The following is a 9022-nucleotide window of genomic DNA, read 5'->3' on the forward strand; positions in this document are numbered from 1 at the left end:
ATTTGTAACCCACCATGACTTCATCTCCAGGATTTGTGATAACCCGCCATGACATTATCTGCCATTACTTCACTCTTCATCTAACATATCTCAACGGATCTTTATTTTAATGATCATCCCGAGAATCGAGGTGTCCTGGTAGCTGGATAACCATATCTTCGGTCTCCTCGTATTTCGCACCTGTCTGTTCCCTGTCTCCTTATAAATAGGATCCGAAAGCCACCTCCCATTATTCTCCTTCTTCCTTATTTCTCTCACAACCCCTCTGCCGCTCGAGCTCTACCGCCGTCGCAGAGCACCTCGTCTTCCTCAACGTCGGCCGCTGCATCAACCTGATTCGATCTAGATAACGGCGGCGACCCTCCGCAGCAGATCTGCAGCTGTAAGTTTCTGCCTTCTCATACCTTAGATCCGCGCTAGGGTTTGCGAGCTTTTCTGTGTTCTTCATAGTTCATCGTAGTTCATCTCCAGGCTGTACCGCGAGCTTCTTTGATCTGAAAACAGTGTTAAACCAATGCGGTAGTTGTTTTATTTCCACTTTCAATATAAGTAGATCCCCTTTCCTGGAAGATAAAAATCTTGTGCAAGCTCATAAACTCATCTATACTGATTTTTAGGTCTAGATTTATTTTTCATTTCCTAAACAACCTTTGATCCAAAATAATAGTTGCAACATGTGAAACTTGTTTATCTTAGTACTTAGCCAACTTTTCGTTGCTGGAAACTCTTGAATGTCTTTACTCATGGCGGCTTACCATGCCGACTTATTTTTCCTTCATATACCATTAGCCCTTATTTAAGCCGCCATTATACATCCATACTGCAATTATTAGCTTGTAATTCCACCAATTAATTTGAACTGGCAAACTACTTCCTTTTAGATTGTCTTTTCGCCATGCGGCTGATACGTCTTCGTCGTATCTATAATTTTTGATTGTTCCATGCCAATATTCTACAACTTTTATATACTTTTGGCAACTTTTTATACTATTTTTGGGACTAACATATTGATCCAGTGCCCAGTGCCAGCTCCTGTTTGTTGCATGTTTTTGTTTCACAGAAAATCCATATCAAACGGAGTCCAAACGGGATAAAAACGGACGGAGAATATTTTTGGAATATATGTGAAATGTGGGAAGAAAATTAATGCGAGACGGTGCCCGAGGGGGCCACGAGGCAGGGGGTGCGCCCCCCTCGGCGCGCCCCTGACCCTCGTGCCCCCCCGTAAGGCGGTTAATGCTCTTCTTTGGCCGCAAGAAAGCTAATTTTCAGGAAAAAAAATCAGGGCGAAGGTTTCAATCCAATCGGAGTTACGGATCTCCGGATATATAAGAAATGGTGAAAGGGCAGAATCCCAGAGCGTAGAAACAGAGAGAGATAGAGAGACAGATCCAATCTCGGAGGGGCTCTTGCCCCTCCCGTGCCATGGAGGCCATGGACCAGCGGGGAAACCCTTCTCCCACATAGGGAGAAGGTCAAGGAAGAAGGAGGAGGGGGGATCTCTCCCCCTCGCTTTCGGTGGCGTCGGAACGCCGCCGGGGGCCATCATCATCACCCTAATCTTCACCAACACCTATGCCATCTTCACCAACATCTCCATCACCTTCTCCCCTCTATCTACAGCGGTTCACTCTCCTGCAACCCGCTGTACCATCTACTTGAACATGGTGCTTTATGCTTCATATTATTATCCAATGATGTGTTGCCATGCTAGGAGGCTTTGGTGAAGATGGCAAATAGCAGGTCTAGGTTAGAGGCATCTAGGAGTTTAGTGGACATGCTAGTTTGTCCAAAGGGGCAAGATCACAGTGCAAAACTAAAAGTCATGTCAAAACTGACCATGCACCCAAGGTGTTTGACAGAATGCCATGGGCATCTAGACAACTCTTGGGGTGGCCAACATCTCCAGATTGGGGTCTCTTTAGATGTAGTTGATGGTGGCAAGGTCATTTGGGCCAAAGCAGAAACTTGCTAGTGCAAGTTTTGCAAATCTTCAGTTTTGGACAGAAAGAAAAAGGCCTTATTGCATGCACTTAAAATCCTCCAATGGGTCCACTCTCCTGGACTTAAGGGTTTTGCAGGGTGGTCTACAAGTAGGTAAAAGAATCATGGGTTAAAGAGCAAGTTAAAATATGGTTGCAGTACAAATCACCAAGCTGGACCAGAAAGAAGATGAGGTTGATTTACATCAAATTTTTCAAAGAACATCAATGGGTTCTTGCATAAAGTTGAATAATATACTACTACTAACATCCCATAATTTTGGTGGAAGCTTTAAAGAAATATTTAAATAGGTTGTAGTGTAAAATTGCCAACTGGACCAGGTTTGAAAATTTGGGGTAGAGCTCAAAATGTCCAATGAATAAAAGATATTTTTGCATCAAAGTGATTTAAAAACATCACATGACATCCCCAAATTTTGGGGAAAATTTTAAATGCATTTATCAAAAGGTTGTAGTGCAAATAGAGCTCTAAAACTAATGAAAATTCACTTTAAAGAATAAAGCTCAGAGAGAAATAATTATGCAAATAAATCCACTGATATTAGAAATGTTTTTCTTGAGAGGGTAAATAAGTCCAATAATATATTTGGAAAGTTTCCACTTGGTAGAAACTCCACATTATCAAAGAAAAGAATGGTTCTGAAATCAAGAAAATCCAGAAGATGAAAAAATTAATTTCCTCGCAAAATTTTAATAAACAATTCATGGTTAAATTTTTTTGGGTGTTACAAGCACTATTTTGACCTTAATATGCAATGGTCTTAGATTTTATTAACCATTCTTGAATCCAGCACACGATATGTATAGCTAACTCGACTGCGATCTTCAACATTATTGCCCACAGTTGGTTTCTTCCACCACATGCACTGTAGAGCGCAGAATTAATTATTGCACTCGAGTGTCCATCATCACCCTTCTGTGTAAATTTGATCTCATCACCCAAGGGTAAACTTATGACCGAAGTCATTCCACACACTTCATTTTTACAATGCTTTTTGCCAATAAACGCCCATGATTTGTCCCTCTTCTAGCCGACGCGTGGCCAAACTAGCCGGGCGGGAAGCTTGCGTGGTAAACAGCACGTTAGCATGAGAACAAGCTCACGACGATACATTTGGCGCCTCTTTGAGCCCATGCATGCGGTGCAGTGTTGTCAAACATGCACTGGAATCCTTCGCTATGAACGTCGAGACAAGACGTGACGATTACAGGCCAACCGACCCCCATTTATTACAGCAGCCATTTAACCCATGTGTCTCTTCAACCTTTCGATCGCGCCCCACCATTGCAAGAAGCACACCCACCATGAGAAATTCTTAGAGGGTATCCCGCGCGGCTCCAATGGCGCTCCGAGCGGCTGCCGACGACGAGCAGTAGTTCACCATGCCTGCCGTGGTGGACACCCACAGAAGGTTCACAGACCTCTCGGTGGTGTACACCAACGACCCGGTCTGGGTGGAGCACTCCATCCACATCATGGAGCTGTTGCTTGCCGAGGAGAAGTATAAGGTGGTTGGTTTGGACCTCGACACCCGCGCTCGTGTCGGGTCTCATCCCAAGGACGCCGTCACCCAAATGTGTGTGCGCCACCACGTCCTCGTCTACCACTACTTTCTGGCCACAAGGCCATGCGAGCATTTCACCAGGTTTGTCAACAACCCCCACTACATGTTCGCTACGGTGAACATCACCAACGATGTAAAAGCGCTCGAGAATTCGGGCATCGCCTGCCAGAATCTTGTCGACATCCAGGGTCAATACAAGATCTGGGGCAGCAAGGAGCATGAGAAGGACTCACTGGTTCACCTCGCCGAGGCCATCATCGACCCTTACTACAGATACATGAAGGATTCGTGCAACAAGGACAAGCGTGCCTCGCACTCGGCCTGGATGGAGAAACTCGACAAAGATCACGCTGTGTACGCGGCCAAGGAGGCGTACACGAGCTACGGCATGTACAGGCGGATCGTTGACATGAGGAAGTGCCTCCTTCCCCAAAACGGCCAGGGATCCAGCCGGAAGCAGAGCAATGGCAAGCGTCGTCGCAACAATAAGTAGATGATTAGATCCTTGTTTCTCCTACTTTAGTATGCATGTAATTGCTTACTTTGGTGTGTGGAAATGCTATGTGTGTAGTCACTTGTGTAATTGTATGCTTAATTTGGTTGTGCAATGTTGTCTTTTTTATATATGTTGATACTCTATAGACAGAGCATAGATGCTGTGCGGACAAAGAAAATTACATCGCACACGGACTAAACAATGGAACCTGTCGGTGATGTTTTCATCAATCACTCACAATTGTATACCAGGAATCGTTTGCTCACAACACACACAACTTGTTAGCAGTAATCGTATCACGTTTCCAACTACAAACTTGTTTGCCTCGTATCACACACATCTTGTTCATTTGAACCGTTTCTGTTCTCATGTCTATACGCAAACGGTTCATCCGAGTGAACCGCATGCCGTATATCACACACACCTTTGATCCAGCTAACCGTTTCTTTTGTATTTCCTAATCACAAATAGTTCATCCGAGTAACTGTATGTTGTACATTGCACAAACCTTCATCTGGCTGCCCGTTTCTTTTGTTCCTCCTCATCGCAAACAGTTAATTGAGCTGAACCGTATGCCCTGCATCGCACAGGCAACTAAAATCTGAACCGTGTTTGATGCATCCTCCATCGCAAATGTTTTGCACCTTTTTTGACGGTTTTTTTACACCACCGTTTGCGATTGTGGCATCGCACACAGTTTCGTCGAAGGGTCTCTGATCGTAGTGTCGCGTTAGCAGCCTCCTGCAGTAGTGAGTGTCAACATAGAACAACAGGAGTGTTGTGTTAAATTTTGGATTTTTTCGGGGTTCATTTGGACATTTTTATACATTAATTGATTTTTCAATGCTTTTATGTGCATAATTCAAATTTGAACTACATGCACATGCTCCAGTGCATATAAATTGGTTGAAAAATCAAATATGTGTCCTTGGGTGCATGCTTAGGTCCCATGCAAGAAATGGGAATGAATTTCAAACACCAGGGCACTGTTGATTGCCGGCAAAATGTTGAGATACTTCGTTTTTAAATTCTAGTAAATCCAAAACTTTTTTGAAATTCATGAAACTTTGCATGCTATCATTAAATTTGCAGTGTGACTAAATGAAATATATGGTTTGAACGAACTTGCGTTTTTCTCTCTTAATGTACAGACTTATCAAACAATTTTCTTTTGAAAATAACGTCAATGGTTTTTAAGTATAAAACACTAATCACAAACATTTTATTTAGAACACCAGTATGCAAACCGACAGCTTCCCCAGGAAGCTAAGGGAAAATGTTCCGAGCAGGATTTGTGTAGCTCTTGATCGCAAACATTTTAGATAGAACACCAGTATACAAAGGATGCAAAGAGGGATTCTACAGCAGCAAGGACCGACTTCCCTACCGATAGCTCATCTAAGAGAACTACCAAGTTAACTGTGCTGAGGCTTGAGTAGTCATCAGATGGGTGACCGGATGGGAAGTGGCCTCGATGTTAAATTAACTGATTAGATGGGTCACTGTAAACATTTAATTGCATTGAATGTATATAGTGCTCCATCATATTAGTTGAGTTAAACTCGAGGTCCTTGTTTTGTAATTTTTGACCTTTTTTGTTTTTTGTACACATGTTTATTGGCTTGAAGAAGGTCTATCTCGTTACTTTTTGATAATTTTTGTTTTTTGAACACATGTTGATTGGCTTGAATGAAGGTCTATCCGGTTACTTTACGACATGTTTCCAAAACATGGACCTCGAGGTTAATTCAACTAATAGGATGGAGCACTATATACTTTCAATGCAATTAAATGTTACAAAAAAAGTTATATGATTTCTGTGAAACTTATAAGTCATGTATGTCAAATTAACCTCTGTGTACTTGTTCTCAAATTAACCTCCGGGCCTTTTTGCCGCATATCACACACATCTTGTTAAGTTGAACCGTGCATGTTCTCTTCCCTAATCAAAAACAGTTCATTCGACTGAACCGTATGCCGTATATCACACACACCTTGATCTGGCTTACCATTTCCGTTGCTTTCCCTAATAGCAAACGATTCATCAAAGCGAACTGTATGTCGTATATCGCACACACATTGATACGGCTGCCCGTTTCTGTTATTCTGTGTAATCGCAAACAGTTCATCTGGATCAACTATAGGCCCTGCATCACACGCGCAACTAAATTCTGAACCGTGTTTGATGCATCCGTGATCGCAAACATTTTCCACCTTTTTTGATGGTTTTTTTACACCATCGTTTGCGATTATTACATCGCACACAGTTTCCTCGAACGGTCTTTGATCGTAGTGTCGCGTTAGCATCATCCTGCAGTAGTGATTCCTGACCTTAAGAAGATTGGTCTCCCTCAACCGCGGTATGAGGGGAGACTGACTGAAAAAGGCACGCTAGGAGCGCAGTCAATAATATGTAGGGATGGGCATTCTTGGTCGCAAGCACACTACACAGTTCTACGGAATTCTACCTTGGTGACCCCGTATGTCAATGAACACAAGAATATTATGTGCTCCAAACACCCGGAGCAGTGTGACGACTGGATTACATGTGAACACATCAGGACTTTCGACAGTTGGTTGCAAAACATCTCATGGGTGACAACACTGTTTCTGATGAGTTGTACTCATTGGCCAGGGGACCATCTTCGACTGTATTGACTTACAAAGGGTACGAGATAAATGGGAATACATTTTACACGATCGCCCAAGATCAAAAGATCACCAAACAAAAGAGTGGTGTCCGCTTTGACATAGCAACCAAGAGGGGAAGGACACATATTATGGTTACATTGTGGACATAAAGGAACTTGACTATGGACATGATTTTAAGGTCCCTTTGTTTCAGTGCAAATGGGTCAATCTATAAGGAGGCGGGGTACAGGTAGACCCACACTATGAAATGACAACAGTGGATCTAAACAATCTTGGGTACACAGACGAACCATTCGTCCTAGCCAATGATGTGGTGCATGTTTTCTATGTGAAGGACATGTCTACCAAACCGAGAAAAATAAAAGATAAGGAAGCGAATACATCATACGATGAGCCAAAGTGCCACATAGTTCTTTCAAGAAAAAGAGACATCGTGGGAGTGGAGGGCAAGACAGACATGTCTGAAGATTATGAAAAGTTTTATGAAATTCCTCCCTTCAAAGTCAAGGCTGACCCAAGCACCTTGTTAAACGATGAAGATTATCCATGGTCATGGCGCAATAAGAAAAGGACACAAGCGAATAAAAAGTGAAGACTTTCTCTCCACAAATATTATGATGCCTTTGATCTAACTGTAGTTACATGTGAAGAAATGAAATGCCTTTTGTAACAGATGAGTTTTCGTATGAAACCCTGATACTTCGAAAGAGATTGTCCGTTTTGTACACGAAGTGCATCCAGTTTTTGTCATAACCCTCTCAAATTTTTAGAACATGCTAAGTGGGTGAAATGATGATACCATGCCAACCTTCAACCTTTTTAGAGTTCATTTGTAGTGCTTTTCAATTTCAGGGTCATTTAGCTTAAAAATCAGTAAATGCAAGAAAAATACCAAATGAAGTCACAAAGGGTGGAAAATTGATGATGTGGCTTTGAATGGTTCATTTTGAACGCACAAAAAGTTTGGAGTTGAAATAAGTTAAAAAAATGAAATACCTTTGTAACAGATGAGTTTTCGTTCGAAACCCTGATACTTCGAAAGAGATTGTCCGTTTTGTACACGAAGTGCATCCAGTTTTTGCCGTAACCCTCTCAACTTTTTAGTACATGCTATGTGGGTGAAATGGTGATGCCATGCAAACTTTCAATCTTTTCAGAGTTCATTTGAAGTGCTTTTCAATTTCAGGGTCATTTAGCTTAAAAAATCAGTAAATGCATGAAAAATACCAAATGAAGTCTGAAAGGGTTGAAAATTGATGATATGGATTTGAATGGTTCATTTTGAACACACAAAAAGTCTGGAGTTCAAATAAGTTCAAAAAAATGAAAATACCTTTTGTAGCAGATGAGTTTTCGTCTGAAACCCTGATACTTCAAAAGAGACTGTTCGTTTTGTACATGAAGTGCATCCAATTTTTTCCGTAAATCTCTCAACTTTTTAGAACATGCTATGCGGGTGAAATGATGATACCATGCCAACTTTCAACCTTTGCAGAGTTCATTTGAAGTCCTTTTCAAATTCAGGGTCATTTAGCTCAAAAAAATCAGTAAATGCATGAAAAATACCAAATGAAGTCAGAAAGGGTTGAAATTTGATGATGTGGCTTTGAATGGTGCATTTTCAACACACAAAAAGTCTGGAGTTCAAAATAAGTTCAATAAAATGAAATCTCTTTGTAAAAGATGAGTTTTCGTCTGAAACCCTCATACTTCAAAAAAGATTGTCCATTTGTACATGAAGTGCATCTAGTTTTTATCGTAACCCTCTCAACTTTTTAGAACATTCTATGTGGGTGAAATGATGATACCATGCAAATTTTCAACCTTTTTAGAGTTCATATGAAGTGCTTTTCAATTTCAGGGTCATTTAGCTCAAAGAATGAATTAATAGCAAAAATAATGAACTAGAAAACTTTTATGAAACTCTAATAGCAAAAAGAATGAACTAAAAATAATGAATTAAAATATTCTGTTATGATCAACTAAAACAAAACTATAATATTCTTCAATAGCAAAAAGAATCAACAAAAAACTTTTGTAAAACAATAATAGCAAAAGGAATCAACTAAAAAGCTTTTATAAACCTCTAGTATTTTTCAAACAAAAATTATATAAAATTTATGAAACTAAAATTATCAAAGTATTTTTTGTTCAAAACATTAGTAGCAAAAAGAATTTTCATAAAGAATTTTTTTGCTAGAAACTTTCATAGCAAACTAAAATAACAAAATCTGTTTTTGATTAAAACAGACATTTAAAATAACCTAAAAATTACTAAATTGAATATAATGATGAAACACAGTAAT

The sequence above is a fragment of the Triticum dicoccoides genome, chromosome 6A (genome assembly GCF_002162155.2).
Source record: "Triticum dicoccoides isolate Atlit2015 ecotype Zavitan chromosome 6A, WEW_v2.0, whole genome shotgun sequence".
In the NCBI taxonomy this organism is placed as follows: Eukaryota; Viridiplantae; Streptophyta; class Magnoliopsida; order Poales; family Poaceae; genus Triticum; species Triticum dicoccoides.